Source organism: Grammomys surdaster, unplaced genomic scaffold, assembly GCF_004785775.1.
Source record: "Grammomys surdaster isolate TR1022 unplaced genomic scaffold, NIH_TR_1.0 63, whole genome shotgun sequence".
Lineage (NCBI taxonomy): Eukaryota > Metazoa > Chordata > Mammalia > Rodentia > Muridae > Grammomys > Grammomys surdaster.
In genome coordinates this window covers 7039020-7064437 of record NW_021604565.1, presented here as the reverse complement: position 1 = coordinate 7064437, position 25418 = coordinate 7039020, and positions in this window count along the sequence as shown.

The following is a 25418-nucleotide window of genomic DNA, read 5'->3' as shown; positions in this document are numbered from 1 at the left end:
CTGGGTTCTTTCCAGCTCCTGGCTATTATAAATAAGGCTGCTATGAACATAGTGGAGCATATGTCCTTGTTATATGTTTGAGCATCTTCTGGGTATATGCCTAGGAGTGGTATAGCTGGATCCTCAGGTAATGCTATGTCCAATTTTCTGAGGAACTGCCACACTGATTTCCAAAGTGGTTGCACCATCTTGCAGTCCCACCAACAATGGAGGAGTGTTCCTCTTTCTCCACACCCTCTCCAGCATCTACTATCACCTGAGTTTTTAATCTTAGCCATTCTGACTGGTGTGAGTTGGAATCTCAGGGTTGTTTTGATTTGCATTTCCCTGACGACTAAGGATGCTGAACATTTCTTTAGGTGCTTCTCGGCCATTCGAGTTTCTTCCGTTGAAAATTCTCTGTTAAGCTCTATACCCCATTTTTTAATAGGGTAATTTGGTTGTCTGGAGTCTAATTTCTTGAGTTCTTTGTATATATTGGATATTAGCCCTCTATCAGATGAAGGATTGGTTAAGATCTTTTCCCAATTTGTTGGTTGTCGTTTTGTCCTATTGACAGTGTCCTTTGCTCTACAGAAATTTTGCAATTTTATGAAGTCCCATTTGTCAATTCTTGATCTTAGAGCATATGCCATTGGAGTTCTGTTCGGGAACTTTTCCCCTGTGCCCAAGTATTCGAGGCTCCTGAAAGAATAATTTAAAATTACAAAAATGATGTGTTTTACTTCTATCTTGAAATTGAAACATCTTTGATATTTCAGTATTTTAAGAAATCTGAGGGAATTGGAATGCTTGACAGAAAAAAAGGCTCAGCTGTGCACTTCCTTTAGCTGAAGGGATAGTTCATCTATCATAGAAAACTCTCATCACTAGTAATGATGCTGAACTGACACTGACTCTATCTTCTTCAACAGGTGCTGGCTCCTTTATCTCACTCCACCTGCACATAGCTAAGTTCTCTCTCTTTCTTCTCTACCAGTGGTTTTGATCAGATTCAGTCGGGACCTAAGCAAAATATGTCATTAAAATGAACTCTGGGAAATTATATAAACAATTAAATGTCGAATAAAACAGAAATCTGCCATATATATATACATATATAGATATAGATATGTATATATATATTTGAGAAATAATATATATGTGAACAAATAATATATTTGTTCATATATATATATATATATTTGTTCATATATATATATATGAACAAATAATATATTTGAGAAAGGTAGACAACCAAAATAATTAAACAAATATTTCAATATCTCCTATACCTCAATGTACAGAAAAGTAATTAGTTATAGTAACTATACTTTTTAGTTTCAGCTTCACCCTTATGTGCACTGAAGTTGTTTTGTGATCTATCTTCTCAGAGAAACTCTTCATCCAAAGAAAACTACAGCATCATTTTCCTAACTCCTTGAGCTTATCTGAATGTCAAGGCAAGCTGGGGATGCATGGAAACAAATGCTCTCTTCTGTCATAAAAAGTACTGTGATTTTCTCCAGGGTATTGACTGTTTAACTAACCTCTGAATTAGGAAACTTGAAAGCAGGGTATACCTTAATGAATAAGTATATATTATTTTACAGAATTTTCTTGTACAGTAGAAATATGCAGTGACTTTTGGATGATCTTGTTTTACTTAAAGTGGACTTAGTAGAATTTTTACAAAATACAAAATAAGAGAGATCTCTCTCTCTCTCTTTCTCTCTCTCTCTCTCTCTCTCTCTCTCTCTCTCTCTCTCTCTCTCTCTCTCTCTGTGTGTGTGTGTGTGTGTGTGTGTATGTGTGTGTGTGTGTTTATGTGTGTGTGTGTTTGTGTGTGTCTATGTCTGTGGCTGTCTGTTGTTGGACCTCCATCTCTCTGCCTATCTGCCTATCTGTCCTGTGTCTCTCTCACACTCTGTGTGTGTGTGTGTGTGTATTTGTTTGTGCGTGCACATGTGTATGGGAAAACATAGAAGGTAAGAAAAAGCATGGTTAACCATGCCTAAACATTATGTAAGAATGGCAAGGCTTTATGTAGGCAGTAGACTAATCGACTCTCCTTTCTTGGCAGAGGGGTGAGTGATAAAGAGCTTTAAGCATGTTCAAGTCCTCTATTTTCTCGTTATTCCATTGATCAATGGAGAAAATAACTAATGACAGGAAAACATTCACGTAGAAGTTTAGGAAATGTGTATTTGTGTAGGAGTAAAAATGTTCAAGATTATGCTTTTCTCCTATAAGGTCATTCAATACCATGGATATTTATGATGAAAGAAAGAGTTGTTCTTGGTCTAAGAATAAAATGGAAGGAGAAGCAAACAGTGGTAGAGATGCAGTAGATTGAGAATTCATGTATATACAGTTCTCTTAAGTAGGTTGTTCCAAGATAGTTTCAAATACATGGATGTTTGCAAGGTTTTGGTACTCAATTATGAGATCTGCTTTTAAACCTTTCAAAACCCCTTGAAAAAGAAGCCTTAGGCAACTTTCAATACCTGAGATACTGAATGCTGTAAGCTAAGCTTAGTAAAGATTTAAGATCAAGGGTTTCCGGGATTTATGAACGAGAGAAGCTCCAGCTCTTGGAAGAAGCAATAGAAATGAAGATTATTTAGGTAGTATATAATGAGAGCATGAATTAATTAAAGGAAAGTGGTATTAGGTGAGCTGGAGAACTAGACTTCAAATGCTTTGACTTGATGATATTCTAGAGACAACCCAGAACAAAACCATACAAAGAAAAAAGGAAATGAATGTATTCAGATCTGTTTTCATGGATGAGTGGAAACAGTGTTGAGCTTAGAACTTTTCATGGAAAATGATAAATTATGAGTTTTGAATATCCATGATGAGATGGACAAGCCAAGCATAGAGTACCAGAAAGAGAGACAAAAATTTTAACTGTAGAAAAGTTACCCATGCCCCCAAAATGGAGACTATGCTCGAAAGGAGACATGGTGATAGTGATAGACATTGAGATAGTGATCTGAGGCAAGTAAAGCAAATTGGTAGTTAAGAAGGGAACAAGGACTGAAGGACAGCTCATCTGTTAAAGAGCTTTTTACCAAGACTTATGATCTGACTTTGATCCCTATAACTCACATGGGGTAAGGTAGAAGGCGAGAACCAACTCTGGAAGTTTTCTTCTGTCCCGCAAATATTCAATACAGAATTACTAGATACACACACACACAAACACGCCCAACACATTGTATGGAAGTTAAGAGGAAAAAAAGAAGTGAATTAATACCTTTCTATCTCCTTAAACTCCATGATAAATAACTAGCTAATAAAAAGTATAAAACTTTTTGGAACCACAAAAAGTTATAAAAAATAATTAAGAGGATCTGAAAAAGTGAAGTGAACAAAAGAGGAAAAAGTACATATGGAAAGAAGAAACACTCTGGGGAGGAACTGGACAATCCCCAGCTTTGATAGGGAATCAAGCAAAGAGATATGGACTTGATGCAATCAAACTGCCAGGAAATAGAATGTAATAAGTGGTGGTGTTCAAATGATGAGAAAAGGGAACTTAGCCCGTCAATGGTCCATTTGTAAACAAGGGGTTTTGGTAGCATATACAAAACCCTGGAGAGACTTTCTCAAAATAGACAGCAAGCTCTGACATTAATTTCACAAGACTGAGAAAACAAATTAAACTTAACTGCATCTGTTATGAAACCACACTTGATCCCATTATCAATTAGGAAAGACTTCTTTCCAATATAATTAAATAACAGTTCTGATGTCTTCATATTTCCCTGCTTTGTTGGACACAGAAAAACCAGAGGAATATTTATGGATGTTGGACAAAGAAATGAAACTGTGCTCTCTGTTCTGAGACTCAGCTTGACTCTGGCTTCCCACCATTCATTTACCCTTCTTACTCAGAAAGAGAAAGAGACATTCATTACAGAGGAAAGTAAAGTCATTTCTTTCCTCTCCATCTTTTATAATTAGAAATTATGAAATAAAATCAGGAAAATTTATTACACAAATGAGCTCCCAAAGCCATTGGATTACGAAAAAATACGTGTTTCAACCATGGAAACCTGTGATATTTAAAAATGGCATTTAAAAACTATTCTGGTCAATGTCATTATTTATTAATTATCTGAGTCCTTGAAGATATCAAGAGGGTTAGACACAATACAGACAGTTTGTTGTCTGACAAGCCATCGTGGTCTACAGTTTAGGTCCAAGCACAGCAGCTCCACGTGCTGGGAAGAGTCAAGGCAATTAGAAATACATCTTTTCTTGATTGATTGTCTTATGCAGCATAGCATTGATAGAATATATATATATGTGTATATATATATATATGTATGTATACTGCCCTTTTGCAAGAGACTGGCTGCAAGTCTAGAAGAGTTGGAAGTATTCTTACCATACATCACACTTTGACATCATCACAAAGCTCATACGCATCTGTACCCCCACCCCATCCCTCCAACTCTGGCTACCCTTTTCATTAGACTACTACATTGACTGATATTGTAGAGCTATTTTCTTTGAGCTGTACCACTTCCATCTGCAAGGAAGAAGGGATCTCACTTGTCTCAGCAAGTTTCCAAAACTTCCAAATATTGAGAAGCTCAGAGAACTACAAATTTCATGAAGTCTGACACCAGACTGCATGAGGAGTAAGCAACTGGAGGCCATGGTGAAGCTGACTGTAGGCATACAGCACATTCCTATAAGTAATTCCCACCCTTGTTCCTGTCAGCAACCTCAAAATGTATCCACTCCTGGAGGAAGTTCAGGGGAAATAATTTATTTGGTCTGAAATAGGTTCTTTATCTGGGATTCAAATATATGTAGGTTCTGAGGTAGCCAAACCCACTTCCTATCTTGTGCCTCAAGCACTTTACTCATTGAGCCATACCCTCAGCCCTTTACTCAGCATCTCTTTAATCCGATATTGTATGTATCGTGACAACTGTTTCATTAAGCTCAATAAAACTATATGTAAATTAAATCTATCTCTTCTTTTCCTTCAATCCTTGAAAATAATTTTACTAGCTTTATCTCATTAAATTCTTAATAGAATGGAATTCTGTAGATTTGAGACGTTTCACTCTGAAGAGTCTTAGATTATAACGAAAATTAATGTTATATTATTTAAATGTGTGAAATAAGATAAAGCATTGCAATGATGGCTCATATAAATGAGAAAAGTGGGAAAGGTAAAACTTGTTTATCATAAATCAACTGAATATGCCACCTATATCTAAACGATACATCTATGAAACACTGTATAGGACACAATACTAATGTTCATTCTTGGTTGCTAATGTAGAAGTAATAAAGACGGATGCTAAAATATATCCTATCCCCTGTTCTATGAAAACTATACTAATCTTACTTTCTCACGTATAATAAAAATTCATTGATTCAGGGCGAAACAATATATATTAATACATTTAATCCATAGTTCTACATTTTTAAGGAACGTCTTTAAATACAATGTGATGGATTTGTAAAATGCTTCAATATTATCAATATTTATTAATTAGCATGAGAGCACTTTAGAAATACAAAGTTAGAAAGCATTAGTAACCTCTATTTATTGAAGCAATAAAAATGTGTTAGGCAGACTTTCAACAGTAAACCTAAATCTATTCCAATTTACTGTATAATATTCAAGCAGCAGCTACAGGCTGCCATAATATTGGATGGCCAAGTAAACAAAAAAGCTCTGTGCAGACGTGTGGGTGGTGGCACAGAGAAACACAGACGTTAAAGGCAATTATAGTTATTAATTCCTCCTCTATTCTTCAGTCCCATTTGCTGACCCATAATCAACAGTGGTAAACTGTAATCAAGAATATATTGTTTATCTGACCTATTTACTTAAAATTGTTTACATCCATATAATCATGTTTCAACTGTGAGATTCTAATTTCAAAAATTAATAAATATTGGAATTACTACCAGAAAAAAATTGCCTTTAAAATATTTTTCAGTAAGAGAAAATATGTGATAAATCTCCATAGAATTTTAAACAAATCATTCAGTTTAGTGCATTGTATTCTGTCTTGGCGATGAACAAAAACTTACTCCTAGTGATTGATTACCTTTTATGATATGCAAGCTACATGAATTTTCTGTGTGAAAAGTTTTAATTTATAAAATAAAATTAATACTATTTCATAGAATTATTTTTGTAAGATACTATGTTTAAACATTAAATATATTTGTTAAACCAGTTCTTGGCCACACAAAGAACTCAACAAACCATTTACTGTTAGTATTGTAATCCATTTCTCTAAATGCTCAAGGTTGCTAATAAGGACTCATAACATGTATTCTTCATATGATTTTTATGGTGTGGTGATTTCAACTTTTCTCTCTTCCTTTGTCTTCTTATCTGTATAATTTCTATCTTCAGTTTACGGGGTTGGGTAGGTGGTTAGTGTTATTTATATTTTACTTGTCTCAATAACTATGTGCAATCCAATCAAAGATTATGAGTCATTGCTAGCAATCCTACTACTTTTATTTGTATATAGTTTTTTCAACACAGTCTTCAAATATACCAGTTTGAAGTAATTGAGACCTTCATTTAATTAACTGGCCTTACACTAAAGAAGTACAGCTTCTCAAATGGAGTGGTTTATTAAAGACACTGTCTAGTTTATGTTTCTCCCAATCAGTCCTTTTTTAAGGATGCTTATCCTAACTCTTTAGTCTTCTAAAGTACATCCGCTCCAAGAACATCTACCAGCCCTTCTCTCACACCTATACACCATGTGGAGTGATGACAAGTTCCATCTGAATACCAATCAAGGCATGCCCATGGAAGTAGAACCCTAACATCTACCTACTTATATTTTCTTTAATAAATTACACTCACTTCTCCCATCAAACTCAAGATGGAAATAAAGCAGTTCTACACACCTATAGATAAATTGATTGTAGTTATTTCTTAGGACTCCTAAGTGGAACAGAGCCAGGGACACCTCTCACTACCTTTTTAGTCCTTAAACTATTTTGACTTCCAACTGGAATCTTGCCTGGAATGTAAGGTCTTCAGCACAGTGTCTTTCTCTTTGTTTATGAATCAATTAATTTGCTACGTTTTATTTTGGTAACTCCCTTTGAAAATGTGGAACGACACAGATGTCTTTGGCCTGCTCTAGCTAGAATTAACCAGTACCTTTCTAATTTCTACTTTCATGACATGTGACAGATGACATGGTAGTTTTCCTATTTCTTCATGTTCATAAAACATTGATAATATGATTTTTACCTTCCCTTTGTTCTCAATTAAATGAAATGCTCCAATACAATTAACGTGCTCTTGTGATTTAGGTTGCCTTTAGAGGTTTCTCTTGTCTCTGATTAACAGCATTTCCCATCCATTCTCAGACCCCCCAACTGCTATTCAGAATGTTCCATTATGCCTGCCAGCTATAAATACAATTGTGAACCAATATCATTTTAATTGTTTCACTAATAACTTGTTTTAAATGATTCAACAGTCATCAGGAAAGATAAGTGCTCTTGTACCCTGCAGGCTTATGGGCATGATGGTATGAGGCCATGTGGAGAGCTGTATCAGAATAATGAAACCTTATGCAGAAGATAATGACAAAGTGCTCACATTGCTGTAAAGATAAATGAAAACAGTAGATCTTCTTTGCTCGGTAATATAACATCCATTTCTTCCTCCCATTTCAATCATTAGACCTTCAAAACAGATTAATGCCCAAATACACATAAGAAACATGTCCCATCGTAACAGCCATATGCTCCCATTTTTCCAGGCGGACTGTGAATGATGGAGTTAACGAGCTTTACAAATGCTCTTGTTAATTAACAAAAATTGTTACTTTCTCATTTGAAGGGGGTTTATAAATTAGACTTAATTACACCAGATAATTGCAACTGCCAGGCACTGAGCAACTCCTTCTCATTCTGTTCTTTCAGTGGCAAATCAACAATTGTAACCCTTGCCTATTTGTGTGGATGAATTCAGTAAGCAAACAGCTCTTTTATGTTAATGGTTTACTGGCATTCATGGGTCTAGCAGGAGAAATGTGCTGGGGGAGGGTTCGCTAATGGCAGCACATAATCACATTAATTAAAATATAACTGCCATTTAAAGATTTGTACTGTGGAATTAGAGCATGTTGGGAACTGAGAAAATCAAGCTAGAGAGCATATTAGCGCCATCGCTCCATGCTCCACACACAGCAGTCAGCAACCTCGTGTGTCATAAATGTAATTTGTGAGTGCTATTTGCTTTGAAATATATGTTTTTAGTTCACTCATTAGAATGTAAAAATTCTCAGTGTTGGCTTTAGAAGTCTCAGAATAAATTCACTGAAAGCTTAGACTCATGATCTACTTTTAACAAACCCCCAATAATAATTTATTTTTAATTATGACTTTCACAATATCTCATAGTAAAACCAACCTGCCTCTTTTTCTGAAGGCACATTTAAGGCAGGATGCTATAAATTGACGTCTATGCTAAGATAATTCCATGCAATTTTATTGGGTGCTTCATAGATATGATCCTCAATTTTGTTTCTTTGTTCTGAAGAAGTTTAGTGGAAGCTGCTAACTGCTTTAAAGTCGAGCACATGCAGGGATGACAGTTGAGGAAATATCTTGTAAAGCTTTTCATTTGTCTGTCTTTGGGATCCACTCATTAGTTTTAAAGCTGTCCTTGTTCTAAAGCAGTCCCATTTGTACTTCACCTACAAAGACACTAGGAATGTTCCCAGGATAAATTACTGAAGGGCCATAACAGTACCCAGGGGGATAAAGTCTAATTGATTCTTAATAATGTCAAAGGATTCCAGTTTCAGGAACTCACCAACTGTGAGCAAATTCCACTTGACTAAGCCTTATACCTTCAGCTATGTGAAAACTTAGCAATGAATTATTTTCCTTTATTTAACCCACACCAAAGTGCCTATAAGGATCCTAAAACTATTCTTACAAGTGATATTGACTGACATGCAATGCATAGGACTCTTGGAGACTGATATTTTTGCAAATCACTGGAAAACCTTTACAACAGCAGTGACCTGAGTATGTGACAGCTAAACAAGAGGAGTCTCTGATAGGCCCCACTCAACAGCCCAAACAGAAACCAATGGCAAACATTTTTATGTGGAATCCAGAACACAGCTACACTTAACTTTGTGTCACAAAAGACTCATTGTTTCCAGGAGACAAGGATGGATGACTAAAGTTGTATCATTAGCTCTGTAGAACATCAAACTTCCAAATATAGGGCTATTGTGATAACCTTTCAGATAAAGTAAAATAAGACTTTAAAGTAATAAAGAAGGGCGTGGTACAGTGACAATGTTTAGGTTGCCACTGTCCTCCGTTTTCTTACTTAGTCAATTATAAGTGACACGTATGTCATTTTTAAGGTCAGTATGCAATATTAATTTTCTCTTGTTTGACTTCATATGTAAATCTTGTCTTTATTCATTTGTGTAGCCTAGAAGAAAGAACACTCATAAAATGTTATTTCTAGTGTTTTCAGTCTCTTTGCATATATTTTGATGCATAACCACAGGTCTTGACTGACACGCAAGGATAATGTGAGTGAAGTGGAAAGAAGTACCTATGTTTTGTAATTTCTCACCCTTTTCCCTTAAATCCTTCCTGCATTCCCTGAGAATAACTAACGACACCTCACTTTGGAGTTTTGTTTGGATGTGGTTTGTGCTGGTTTTATTATTTTTCATTCTTCTGTTTGTTTTATTACTATGTTCATTTAATTCAGTTCAATAAATGTGTTTTTATGTTTCCAACTGGTCACTGAAAGATCACAGTTAAAATCTGAAGTGAGGCCTGAATTCTGACATTGCATATGTTAGTTGTACCACTTGACTTAATTGCTGTGCTGTTGAAATGAGAACCACTTTCATTCCAGGTTCTAAGTCTATCCGTCTGTGTGATTCTTTTTCAGCCCATGAACTAGTTTTGAAGACTTTAGTTTAGTGAGTAGAACATGAGTGGTCAAATTTGGTGTCTGCTTTCATTATGTTTCTCTGAGAGGTGGTATTTGGGGAGCCTAAGGATAAAATGGAAGGTCCAGTAAAACCATTTCAAGGTCTCAGTATCATGAAGAATATTCCTTTCATCTCTCTCACAAGAAACATTCTGTTGATATACAGCAGGTGCTTCAGAAATATTTATCCAAAGTATACATAAAGAAATGAATATCCCTTCCATCTTCCAAGAAATAAAGAAGACTCCAACTTATTGTTGTAGTTAGGCATTTAAGCCAAAGGAAAAATTTACCTGCGAGACTTCACTAAAAGTTAACTGACAAGGCAGGGTTTCCAGTAATAAGATTATGGAATGCCATCACTCCACAGGCAGCACAGCCAGGTTCATTGGAATTCAGCACTGTAGTACAGGGACTTGAGATGCTTAATTTAATGCTATCATTTTTATTTTTCTATGAAATGGGGGCTGGAATTACAAAGAACATCTTGCTAGCTTTCACGGTAATCCCTTATTCCCAGGAATGGGTAAGTGGTCTCTTAGGACCTTACGGACATCTAGGTCATATGTACCAACTTCCTAACTCAGAGGAACCTTGCAAGTGGTTATGATTGTCAGACTGATAAAGGAAAGGATTATTTCCCACATTCTGAATATGAATGTTTCCCTTCTATCTAGAAAAAAAAGTGAAATTAAAAATGAAATAAATGTAACTCCAGACCTCTTTTGGTGTTAATTCTGTCATTTACACTGTTCTAAAAGGTGAAATTCTTAGGCAAATGGATGGAACTAGAAAATATCACCCTAAATGATTTAACCCAATCACAAAAGAACACACAGTCACTGATATTTGGATATTAGCCCAAAAGCTTGAAATACCCAAGATACAACTCACAGACTACATGAATCTCATGAAGAAAGAAGACCAAAGTGAATGAATAAACAACTTCTTACAAATACCTTACAGCCAAAGGTCAAAAATCTCCATGACTTTTTCCTATGATATATCAAACTGTATAACATTCTTTATTCTGTTATCACTGAACATTAAAAATATGCTTTTTGATGTTTTAAGAATTAACATTATAATCACATGAAACTGGAATTATTTCTTTCTCAAAAGGAATGTTCTGATTTATAAATATTGAAATATTGTATTTCTCATGGTTTAGATGATTATTTAATTAAAATATTTAAGATTGTAGATATTGTCAAGTAAGCACAGATATCAATATCTTTGTACTCTGCATTCTTTATTAATATATTTATGTTTATTCTGTTTTTGTTGATAATTTGCTTAAGACATAATTGGATCTAGTTTATGATGGTTTAACCTCTATTCTCCTCTTGCTTATGCCACTTCACTAGCTGTTCTGCAATCGATGCATTGGTCCTGTCACTACAATAGCTACCTTGTGGTAGTTTGACTGATAACAGTATCCCATAAGCTCACAATATTGAACACTCTAAACTCTCCGGGGCCTCCAGTCACTTGAGGTTAGATACAACTTCTCTGACTAAATCCAGACCCGACAGTCCTCTACTGTATATGTGTTGGGGGCCTCATATCAGCTGGTATATGCTACCTGAGTGGTGGTCCAGTGTTTGAGAGATTTAAGGGGTCCAAGTTAGTTGAGATTACTGGTCCTCATACAGGGTCACCCTCCTCTTCAGCTTCTTCCAGCTTTTCCCTAATTCAATCACAAGAGTAAGCAGTTTTGTTCATTGGTTGGGTGCAAATATCTGTATCTGACTATTTCAGCTGCTTCTTGAGTCTTCTGGAGGGCAGTCATGATAGGCCTCTTTTTGTGAGTGTTCCATAGCCTCAGTAATAGTGTCAGGCATTGGGACCTCCTCTTGAGCTGCATCCCACTTTGGGCCTATCACTGGACCTTCTTTTACTTGAGCTTCTCTCCATTTCCATCCCTGTAGTTCATTCAGACAGGAACAATTATGGGTCAGAGTTTTGACTATGGGATGGCAACCCTCTCCTTCATTTGATGCCCTGTCTTCCTGCTGGAGGTGGGCTCTATAATTTCCCTCTCCTTATTGTCAGACATATCAACTAGGATTTCTCCCTTTGAGTCCTGATAGTCTTTCACCGCCCAGGTTTCTGGTAAATTCTGGAGGGTTCCCACAATCTCCTACCTCCTTAGGTTGCCTGTTACCATTTTATCTGCTGGCCCTCAGGTTTTCAGTCCTTTCCCCTCACCCAATACCAGATCAAGTTCCCCTCTTTCCTCATATACCAGCTCTCCATATGTAGTTTCCCTCTCTGGTCCCTCATCCCCTCCCTACTTGTGATTGCTTGCTTCTCACTCCCAAGTGGGACTAAGGCATCCTTACTTGGACTTCAGCTTGTTGACCTTTTTGAGTTCTGTGGATTGTATCTTGGGTATTCTGTACTTTTTTATTGGCTAATATTCACTTATTAGTGAGTACACACCATGCATGTCCTTTTGGGTCTGAATTACCTTACATAGGATGATATTTTCTAGTTCCATCCATTTGCCTGCAAAACTCAGAATGTCTTCATTATTAATAGCTGAATAGTATTCCATTGTGTAGATGAATGACATTTTCTGTATCCAGTTTTCTGTCTTGGGACATCTGTGTTGCTTCCAGCTTCTGGCTATCACAACTAAGGCCTCTATGAACATAGTGGAACACATGCCCCTGTGGCATGGTAGGGTATCTTTTGGGTATAGTCCCAAGAGTGGTATCACTGGGTCTTCAAGTAGATCTATTTCCAATTTTCTAAGAAACCTCCAGATTGATTTCCAGAATTTTTGTACCAGTTTGCAATCCCACCTGCAATGGAGTAGTGTTCCTCTTTCTCCACATCCTCGCCAACATGTGCTGCTGTCTGAGGTTTTGATATTACCCATTCTGATTGGTGTAAGGTAGAATCAGGGTTTTGATTTTTATTTCTCTGATCACCAAGGACTTTGAATATTTCTTTAGGTGCTTCGCAGCCATTCAAAATTGTGAATTCTCAGTTTAGGTCTATACCTCATTTTTTGATTGGGATTTTTGGTTTTTTTGGTGGTCAGCCCTCTGTCAGATATGTGGTTAGTAAAGATTTTTTTCTCACGGTAGCTTGTAATTTGCTTGAATCCCAGTATAGGCTCTAGGCTTGTTGAGGGATATCTCAGTTTCCTTCTGTCATAGATCTTCTCCACAACTTGGAACTATCCTCCTAGAACCCTAATCAAAATAAATCTTTTGTAGCTACATTTGTTATGCAAGAAGAGTAACTAATACAATTAACTTCTACTTGAGGACTGATGTTCATCTTAGATATATTTAATTTGCTATGTGAAGCATATTTTGTGTTTGTTTTGATTTAACAATTCAATTTAATTAATCCAACTTCCATACTATAGTATGTAGCATACTTTCTTGGATTGAAGTTTTGGTTTACTTTTAGACTCAACAATTACATTGATAAGAGCTTTATTCAACTTTTTGAGGATATATTTGGTTATCAGATTAAAATTCACTTTCTACCTAAATTTCTTAAATTTTGGACAGAAAATATTAATGATGAGAATATTAATTATGAGACTTGACTTTTTAGAACTAAAATGAAGATATTCTTGTGAACAATTGTGTAAAGTGCAGGCAAAGCAAAATAGCAAGTCTTTATCAAATATACAGCTTAATGTATTACTAAAAATATTTCATCCTTAGTCACTCCTTATTGCTCTTATTGTTTATTGTTATACAGTTATAGAAAAAGTAATTTCTAATGAATGTGCTGCTTATTTATAAATCTATTTTCCTAATGGCTACCATATGTAAAGCAGAGTCATCATTGTTATATCTCTCATTATTATTTTGTAATATGAAGCTTCTCAACCAATTTTATTCTATCCTTTTGCCTCAAATGATGTCATTTTAGAGCACATTCAATGCTCCTTCAGTTACAGCTGTTTTGTTCTCAGGAAACAAAATCCCTTTTTCAAACACAGAGAGAGAGAGAGAGAGAGAGGGAGAGAGAGGGAGAGAGAGAGAGAGAGAGAGAGAGAGAGAGAGAGAGAGAGAGATGCATGCAAGATGGAAATCCTTAAGATTAACAATGCTTTAAAACCTTTGTTTGGAAATATAGTTTTAAAATGGAAGCAGCGTTCATCAGGATTTGAAACCTTGCATTTGAGTCTAAATGTAGGATAACATGTCTGTCCTTGCATAAGAGAAGGAAACAATCTCATAATTCAAGTTGTCAATAATGAAGGAATTCACTTGGTCCCATTCATGTTTTTTCATCATATCCATGTGGGACACAGATCACACAGTCTCCTATGGATTTATTTTCCTTGACTTTAGAGTTTGCCTTCATCTAACTAGCCATTTTGAAATTGTTGTGGATGTCAACAGTCTAAAAGGACAACCATTTTCATCCTCAAAACAAATGTGTGATAGATATGATAGTCTAGCAAGAAGAAAAAAAAAACACAAATTAAAATTAGAATTTCAAGGCCCCATTTGGATGTTAAGTATTCCTAAGTAATTTTTGTTCCATATTTTAAATTATTGCCATATTAGTTTGTTTTTAGCTTTACCTGCAACATTGGACTAACACTATTAAATCATAATGCAGAAAGACTCATATAATATTTATGACTTTTTACTGTGCATCTGAGATATGTAGATACAGTGATAGATATATGAATTTTAGTACATGTACATTCCTTTTTTTACCCACAATTATTTTTGGTCATTTAACTCAAAGCAGTGTAATATGAGGATCTATCAAATTTCATTTTAATTTAACACTTGGAAGCAGAATCTACAAGACGGTTCCTGGTTTCTTGCCATTTCCTTCAGTAAAAGTTGTTCAAACATTTTTTAAGGAATAAAACCTTTGGGGAAATTTATTTTAGTATATTTTAATGTCTCATCACATTTTACTTAGCTATTCTGGTTTTCATATTGACTAAATGTGGTTTTCATAATTTATATTTGACTGAAAATTATTGATATGCATTTAAATATTGAAATAGCCTTATAATTAATAGACATATGACTCATATGCATATATCAAATTTAATATTATTCCTCTAAGATTATCAATGTATAATATATACCACTTTTAAATATCAGATTAACTTTTTTCTAATTTCTTCTTTGATTTCATCATTTCTTTACTTAAAGAAGTCATACCAATCCTTTCGGAAAGTTACTTTAGCCTGTCTCATAATTTAATGAACTGTTATCACAACATCCTGATTTTGACACTGGAGCACAAGATATTTTGTGCCAATTACAGAGCTTCTGCCTGAGCCCTTGCCTAGACAGCTTATCTACAGCCCTCTTGATCATTTCATACCATGCCAATTGTAAGCCCTTCCAGTTCACTGTTAGCACTGGTGCAGACGCTGTGCTGGTCATTATGCTTTTGTGCCTTACCTTAATACAAAATTTTCATTTTTAAATTCTTCTCAAGATACTTTAACACTCTACAATTTCTTTGTACCTGGTAAATATGCTTGTTCAAAATTCTATATTTCTCCTTTATTTAAGCTTTACTGACGAAGAACAAAAGAATGAACTTAGGAATAATTATTGGATACTTCAAGAGCTACACAGCAAAATTTTAGAAACAGCACTTCTAATTTATCTGATAAATGTTGTGTAGAAGCCCCAGTTGCTCTGATTCTTCTTAGACTAGAGTATTCAAGTCCCTAAAGGGTGTCACAATTGCACATCCTGTACTCAGAACTCAGTGATTACTCAAAAAAAAAAAAGAAAAAAACATTGTTATACAGAAAGATGAAACTTTTTTGTACTAATGTCCATCAACAAAACAGTATCTTATGATTATGCAACACTAAGATCTCTGTTGCTATTTATTTGTCCATGTATATATACATGTCTGTATATATACATAGCATCTTTCAATGTTTATGTGATATAATTATTTTATTAGAATATGCAAAGTTCTGTGTATGTTTTTCACATTTTCAACTTGTTTTATAAAAAATAGATCTAGACTTTAGCAAAACATTTCATTTAACTAATCTTTATAATTAATGGATGTAAGAGATAAAATATATGCTTAAATTTATAAAATACATTCTAATTAGGTATGATGAGTTTGAAGGAATGTCAAATAACCAATTAATTAAATTCAGGTAATCAATAAATTAATATATATTCATTTTTAAAAACTTATGTTTCAAAGGCTTTTTAAAAGACCTATTACACTCTCCAGGGAATGATAAAAAGAATAAGATCCAATTCTATGTTCTTAGAAAAAATCATTTCTTTGTTTTTAATATAATTTTTTTATTTTTTTCAAATTGTAATTTATACTCATTCACAGAGGGGTTATAAACACAGAGAGGCAGGATGTGGGGAAGGGGATGACACTGGAGTGTGGGTGTTCAGAGGGAATACAGATATCTTTCAGAACAGAGTATCGGCTGGGTAAATGTTCAGGGGACAGGTTGCTATGGCTCTGCCTATGATTCACTTGTCCTTATCTAAGTTGGTATTATCTGCCAAGGCTACCTATTTACAAGGTCTATGACTACTCAGGCTGGAAAATTGTCATAAAAACTACCTGTTTACAATAGCTTATAGCCATCTGTTTCAGTGTTTATCCACAGAGACCCGAGACTTGGTGTTAGTATACATGTATGACAGGCCTATTGCTGATTTTAAGCCTATGGCTGATTTTAGGCCTTCAGTGTATAAGCAGGGATGCCCCTGACATCTCCTCCCTTCTCTAAGTATAGATGGGCTGTGGCGAATCTAATCTTGCAAAGGAGGGGATAGAGGCCTGACCTCCAGTAATTGAAGGGGACCTTGTAGTGGCTCTGGTCCTCCTGTCGTTGTCCAGTGAGGCATGAGGGCCATACCCATCCCAATGTCTTTTTCCTGGAGAGGGGATACTTTTGACATAAACCCTTATGCAGTCAGGCTTGTCCCTCAGGGAACCCAGAGAGATATTTTTAACTTTTATTGGTATTCCCTTGCAGTGCTTAGCCTCGCAGCCTAAGCAAGAATTCAGGTTGCCTGTCAGAGGGGGTTCTGGGTGGCTCCTCTCAACTTGGTCTAGGGGCAGAAGTCCCCTCTTTTAGGTTGGGTGGAGATGGATTTTGGGAACACCCTGGATAAAGTAACAACCTCATCATGAGTCTCGTGGTCCTCCATAGCTAACTTATGATAATGTATCTGAATAAGTTTTGCTACCAAATTATTTATCTGTTGTTTCACAGAGTTACTCAGCCTATTTGAGGCCCAGGGACCAGAAGAAATAAGCAAAACGAACCCCAGTAATGGTCCCAAGATGAGAGAAGGTAGGGTTGACAACCATGGAGAGGCTGAAAACCAATTCTTGTACCAGCACTCATTTTTCTCTTTCTCTGACTTAGAAAAATCATTTCAATAAATGTGTTTCTACATTGTGAAGCTGAAGCACAGCACTTCAATGTTTATATGACTTGAGCATTACTTCATTTTGTTTAGATGGAAGTTTTAGTACTCTTTACCTTGATATTATTTGTGCAAATTTGAAATATTATCTGACACTTAATATAGGCCATATTTCCAATTCACAGTAATATTTATAATTTAATTCTATTACTCCAACTAATGACATAAGTTTAAACTTATTTTTATCACATCATTGAAATGGAGAATTGGCTTTAAATATTGATGCATAAAGCATATTTTAAAATAGTAAAGGGAAGTAGATGGAAATTCATATCTATATTTGCTAGCTAAATTAGTAGATTAAATAAAGCATATTATACAAACCCATGTGAATCACACTTAATCACAGTATAATTGAACATAAGTTTAACCCTCAAGCCAAGTAAAAAGTTCACCATTAGTACAATGTTCAGAATTTCTGTAACCATTGTAACTAAAATATTCTTAAATCCTGAATAGCAGTGGTAGGCTGACACATAAGTCAGGTAAATGAAGAAAATGAAAATGTATTGTTCTTCAAATATGATAAATTATCTTCAACAATGACTAAGGTACTTCAAAGAGCTTATCTTATGAAAGAATCCTGATAGTCACATCATAATAATTACAGTAGAGTAATGAGTTAAGTGAATCCAATTTAGTGATTTTTCAACTAAGTAAAAGAAAAATGTAAAATTAAACTTAGTATTCATACAGATCATTTTTCTAAACTATGGTAAACTATTTAGTAATAAAAATAACAATGAAAATGTAAAATATGACTCCCAAATCTATATCATAAACAAAAACTCCAGTCCACTTACATGAGGATATTTGATTATTGATTATTTGATTATTGGTAAAAGTATACCTGTAGAGTATATACTTGTTCCATCTAGAAGATCTTCTTTTCCCTCTCAGAGATTGGACTGCAAAAAGGACTTCAAAGGCAGAATCACAAAGTTCTAATAACTTTGATTAAATAAATATGTCATTGAGTCTCCCTCAACCTTCTTTAATTTCAAACTTTTCTATAATTTTTTTAATAAACTTTGCTTTCACCTCCCTTCAACATATGAATATCTGCATTGTACATCTACATTCATAAGAGACAATAAACTTTAGAGATGTTTTTCGAGGTCCGTTTTAGTGACCATTAGTTTGCAGTACCATAGGTCCTTGGTTCAAGAACTATTGGGTTATGTGTGAGCGGTTTGAAGATACTTGGCCCAGTGAGTGAGTGGCATTATTAGGAGATGTGGACTTGTTGTAGTAGGTGTGGCCTTGTTGAAGGATGTGTTTAATTTTGGGGGTGGGCTTCCTCCCAGCTGCATGGAAGCCAGTCTTCGTCTGTTTGCCTTTGGAACAGGATATAGAACTCAATGCTCTTCCAGCACCATACCTACCTGGATCCTGCTTCCTATCGTGATGAAAATGAACTGAATTTCAGAACCAGTAAGCCATCCCCAATTAAATGCTGTCCTTTATAAGAGTTGCCTTGGTCCTGGTGCCTCTTTAGATCAATGGAATCTGTTAGTAAGACATGGAAAGTCCTACTACTCGATAAAACTGAATCGCCAGCATGAATAACTCTTAATAGCCCCACACTTAGAGCTCCCTTCCTAACTTGATGTCAGCGCTACTGAAGAAACCCTTCTACTCCACCAAGGAGCCTGTGATTGCTGTAACTTTCTAAGTTTCCTGAGCCTTGTAAGTTTCTTTAGCTTTCTACACGTTAAGGACATGCAGAGGAAAGTTTTCAATTCATAGAAATGGCTACATCCTGTTTCTCATTAAGCCTACTTGCTTATGCTGCTTCATGATTCTATATATATTCACTTTCTGCCTTTCAGGTCTTTATCTCTGAATCCATGGTTCTTGCATGAGCACCTTGACAACTTAGAAAAGTCATACACAGAGATAAGTCCTCTGCTTCCTCTCAAACCAGCTGGAAAAGACATTGTTTATCTTACAGATACAAAGATAAACCAATGGGTTTAACCTAGCACTGTGACCACTCTAGAGAAAGATAGTTTGTGACTAAGCAACATCAGTCGCAATGGGCTCATCATTACTTGTCTGAACAATGAACATATCCAGTGTATGATAAAAATCAATGATCCTTGGTTAACTCTGTGTCATAAAAACAGAAGCTCGATTGGTAACATTTGATAGTTTTAAAAATATTTTATTTAGTTTACAGATCATTGGTAACAACCACTTACAGACCTCACTAAAGCTGAGCCTTGGACACTATAAACTATAATGTCTAAAACAGCATGCACTTGCAAAATGAGAACTCAATCCTTGACATCTAACTTTGGTCAGATTTATTTTTTTTTTTACCTGTTCATCACATGACTGGCCTGTATTGCTTATGAGAAATTCAGAGTAGAGATAGATATAATTTAGCCCTTTTTCTTGAAAATGTTCCTGTCCACTGGGGATGGCATACATCAAGGCCCATTCGGCTTTTGAAAACCATGTAGGAAAATGCTTGCCCTGACTGAAGAATGTCCAAGGCACCCTCAAAAGACAAGTGCTCTTCACAGGCAGGAGGCTTCCCTGGGACGCCTTATAGAAGTCTTAAAAGAATAATTAAGAATTTATAGGTGAATAGGATGGAATTTTCAGGCCATTGAGCTAGTGGGATTTTTCTTTAAAAATAAATAAAATAAAAATTGTGCAGGTTTGGGCATAAGAAAAAAGTAAAACAGACCATTGTTGGAGAGGAAGACAAAGAAAGTATGGCAGAAGGTTCCACAAGGGTTGCAGGCCTCTGTAAGAAGAGACCACTGTTTCAGATGACTTCATTATAAATTTTAGAATAGGGAGGCAAGATTATGAACATATAGTCAAAGTTATAATTCACTGTGCTATAGAAAATAGAAAAAAACTTCTGGTGTCAAGAAATTTGTGTTATCATAAATTAATTATAATTAATTATTATAAACAATTGTATACATTTGCTCACATAAATATGCAACAGTTACATGAAAAATGCAAGGACTAATGGCTTGATGTTACATTGGGTCTAAAATGATACAAGTAGCTACTGAAAATAATTTTGATATAAAAATTATTAGTATCTTCATTGAAGAGACAAAAGAAAGACTATTTCAGGAGGAAGAATGAGATATCAGACGCACAGAGTAAAAAACCTGGAAACCGACTGCTGTGTTTGAGACAATGCAGAAGTCAGCAAGCCGGAAAGACAGAAGAAACACAGGAGCTGTCCTGTGTAGCTCTTTCCATACACAGCATTATGTGGTTCCACCAAGAGAAACCTGAAAGTTATCATTTCTGCTAGAAAGCAACTAGATTCTTAAGGTCTCGTGCAAACAACATTAGTGATGACTTGGAGCAGTTATCCTTGTGGGAGAATGAATGGCAAATGAAAGAAATAAGAGAAGATGAGAGAGACTGAAAATAACCCTGAAAGAAGCTTGAGAGCAAACTCATGTTTGGAAACCCAATGACAACTTGGTATGCACAAGGGAATATGAAGAAGACATAGAGTTATGTTCAGCAACAAAAAGGCTCTTAAAGATCTCCCTGTTTCTAAAATGAGTTTTTGCACTCAGGCCACTCTGTCTACAGTGTAATCAGAAGTCACAAGAAACATCTGTGTCATCACCTGAGATAATTCATTGTGGTAATACTCTTTTACTACTTCAGGTGGGAACTTGCATCAGAACCAAAGAGAGAATACAGGAATGTCCCTAAAACTCTGATTAAAAGGATCAAAATACTTTCTCTGTAAGTCTTTATTCTCTTAGCATTCCGCTTTTACAGCAAAATGTCCATCAGAAAATTGATATCAGATCTCAGCACTGGAATGTGAGTAAAATGTTAACAGTGAAAGATGCTATTGAGTGTTTATAACTTATAAAAACAGGTTATTGGGAGAGGGAGGTTCAGAAAGGAGAACCCAGTTTTCTCTCTTACTGACATTAGTGAAAACTGCTTCCTGCTTAGATCAATGAATTTAAAAGTCAGTTTTAATACATGATGTGCCTTATCACTGACAGTTGAATGCTTAGAAATGAGTATTTTAAACCTTCAGAAGTTTATAAATGGAAAGAAAATGATCTACTTATAGTTAGTGTGAGCATTATGACTATTATTGCTAGTAATGATGACCTAGGGACAGATGGATGTATATTTTTCCAATTTATATGATGATTGTCACATAAGTGAATTAAAGCTTGCTATTATCTTCAGGGCAGTACATTATTCTCTATACACACAAAAAATAATAAAGAGATACGTCAATATTCAGAATTTATTAAGTATATTACCCTACCTTGCACTTATTAGTCAATGAAGCATTAAAAGACATCTTATAGAGAGAAGTGTATTTTAAATCATTGAGTTATAAATACCTTGTAAACTATTTCTTTATTTGAACTCACTTCCTACTGAAAAAAAATGCTGTGCAATCTTTGATCATGGTACATTTTTGCATGTGCACTCTTTCAAGTCTGGGCATCCACAGTTTGCCCCTTTCCCCTCATTAAACTGCCTGAACCATTTCTTTCAGGCTGAACCTTACTTTTGTTACATAACACCCAAGGGGGTATGAGTTTCCTGCAGGAACTCTGTTTAAAGAATGCCTTTTTCACATAAAGATCTTTAATATTTCTGAATATATATTCTTTCTTGAAAGTTAGAAATCTGCTTTTCATTACAGTGCAGTACTCATGTTTTTGCTTGGGCATCAGTGATCCCTAGTTTACCTTGGCAGCGGGTGGGTTGTTGATGGGGCTGTTGACATACACAAGAAGCACAACACACCAAGCACAGGTTCAGCTTGGGCATGAACAGTGCTCCAGTGTTCCTGAGGGAACCTTCTCCATAAACTCCCACAACAGTCCTTGTTGGTCTGTGCACTTCTTAGTTAATCATTTGTATTTAAGTCCACATTTAACAGAAAAAAAGGTAAACATTTTTGTTGTTGTTTACTGGAGATTAAGGTGAAGGAGAAAAGGGGCAAATAATGACCTGTCCAGTGCTCACACTCAACTCACTGATTCATTTTAATTTCATCCAACTTTTTAAAAAGTGTTTTGCTTGTATTAATCTTAAATATCACTTTTTATGGGTCCATGAACTATATTTCTGGGCCTGTGTACTACTTACCGTGGTGGCAGTTCTTGATTTCCTAAGGTGGCCATTTCGTGTTGAGGTGGCCAGTGTTTTAGGATCTACAGTCTCTGGTAGGAGTCTGAAGCAGTAGCTGGTGGGTCCTGCTCTGTGGCACAAGTTAGGTAAATCTACACTCCTTAGTAGTTTCAACAATCCATACTACAGATGTGGCTACTGAGAAGGTCTGATGACACTGAAACTCATTGGTATTCGACAGAAGGTTTGTTTTCAGCAATTACAAGTAAAATAGACAAATACGTGGCCTTGAGAAAATCATGTCTAATGATGCTTGCAAATGGGAATTTTTTTCCTCTATGATTCAACAAATATCAAACCCAGACCCTCTTAAGGAGGGCAATCACCCTAGTCCAAATCTAATATGTAATAATACAGCCATGCATGAGAAAAGCTAAGCAGCTATATGAACTAGAAAGGTGATCTTGCTTTGAGTCTAGTAGAGGTGGTTTACAACCCATCTGCAATCTTTACTTTGAAAAAAAAAGAAACAAATATCTAAAGAATGCATTAACAAGTTTTAATTTCGGTACCTCTCCATCATCAGGAAGAGATGTGATTAAATATTTAGCACTTGCAGCTCCCTGCAGAGTGCTTATTACCAACCCCATTATAGAATGAGGAGAAGATGCTAAGAAGGATTAAATAAATTGCCTGAGGACACACAGCTAGACAGTGACACAAAACAGGATTCAAACTGCAGATTGGCCTAAAGCACACTCTTGCTTTTTTATATTTTCCACTCTATAAAAATATTGGGTTATGTGAAAGGTATTAAGAAGAGCCTTTATAGGTTACACGTGAACCTCAATATAAAACCCCACATTCTATGGAACGTGATACGGAATTTTTTGAAAATGATACTGTGTGTGTGTGTGTGTGTGTGTGTGTGTGTGTGTATAGCAGTGATCATTCAAAAAGAATTTTACAGTGAAGCCTATCAGTGTGGCCCAGCAGAGTACCACAAACAAACAAATAAACAAAATGAAACAAACCAACCAACCATAGACAGAACATTCCTGAAGCTGAAATACTGGAAGAGTTACTGGCTTGAAATTTTATTTTCTCATGCCCAGAATGGTAACACTGTGATATGGATGACAATAGGTCTTAAATTGATGAGTAAAGTTAATTAATAAAACAATTTGGCAGAAGCAATGTTTTATATGGCAAAACAGATAGCATTAGATAAAGTTGTATATAAAGAGTGAATGTTATACAATAGATGATGAAAGATTTCAACATTTAACATTTAGGAAAAGTGGAATAGCCACATTAACTGAAGAGTTTAAGAGATGAGCAAGCAGAGTGAACAGTGAGTGTTCCACCTGAGGTCATTAGAGACAACAAAGGGAAATTCTCTTCTTCATGAAATAGAAGAATTAATATTTTTAAAATAACTATTCCCCTTAACAAGATTTTCTTACAACCTATAACATAGAGCCAAGTGTTAAGATAATTTATATAATTTTATTAAATAAACTTTAAAAGACCTTTAACAGTTACATTAGCATTTGCTATTCCGTTGCTGCCTGCCTTCTGCTCTACTTATACTAATTTCTAACATCTCCTTCAGGTAAACCTGGCCAAATTTACCTGGAAAACCATGTAACCACGACTTGAGCATCCAAAGTATTTGACTCTCCCCCCCAACACACTCCCCATTTTAAGGATTAAGACATAATTATAAAACTTTACACCAAAAAAAAGTCAGTATAAAATTTAAAATAATAAGTAAGGTATAATAACTTCACTTAAATTTCATTACCATGATAAAGAAAAACTCCAAAATTATAAAATTGTCTGTTGTTCAGTATACATAAAATTCAAGTGTTTGAACATTTTTTTTATTGCTTTCTCCTACAATTCAAAATTAATGCTATTGTCCAAATGATAGATTCTATTCAGGCACTCTGAAAGGCTTTGGGGGCCACTAACACCCCAAAGTCAAACAGAGGTGCCCTCCAAATCACTTGCAGCTACTTGTCATTTAATCTACAAGGGAATGCATTTGTGACACACATCAAGGTCCTTTGAAGTCAGCCAGGTGGCTGACTCAAGTCACAGGAATGGTAGGCTTGGGGTTCATTCAGCTACTCAATTTTCATCTCTCTGTTTATTAACCAAAGGAAGTAACAAGACTTAACTGAACCATGCTTCAAAATCCATGATCATAAAACATAGATGTCATGGTGCAATAAAATTTCTAAACAGGAAAAAAAAAAGGAAAAGAAGTTTCATACAGCTGTGGAGTTAAAGTTTACAGAACAATACTTTTTAATATAGTAACAATGTGAGCATTAAGATCTTACATTTTGTAAAAGCTTAAACATTCACTAGTATGCTGTACAGATGGCTTATAAATTAGCCTTCACAAAAGCTTTGTTCAGCTTTTGTTCTAAACATATTGATCCACAAAGGATGTCATGAGAAGTATTATTACAAAAAGAACACAGCTTTTAGACTTGAAAAGAAAGAAAGAAAGAAAGAAAGAAGAGAAAAAAGAAAGGAGGAAAAAAGAAAGAGAAAAAGAAAGGAGAAGAAGAAGAAAGAAGAAAGGAAGAAGGGAGTGAGAGAAAGCAAGCAAGCAAGCAAGAAAGAAAGAAAGAAAGAAAGAAAGAAAGAAAGAAAGAAAGAAAGGAAGGAAGGAAGGAAGAAAGGAAGAAAGGAAGAAAGAAGGAAAGAACTGGTTGAAGAGGCAGCCCTGAGACAATTCAATCTAGATTACTGTCAAGATACAAAGGAAAAATCTGGAATTTTCTACTTTCAATGTGCAATGAAAAATGCAACAGTGAAACTCATCTTCATTTAGTAAAACTCACATCCCAAGCACAACCATTCTATTAACATTAAACGTATAC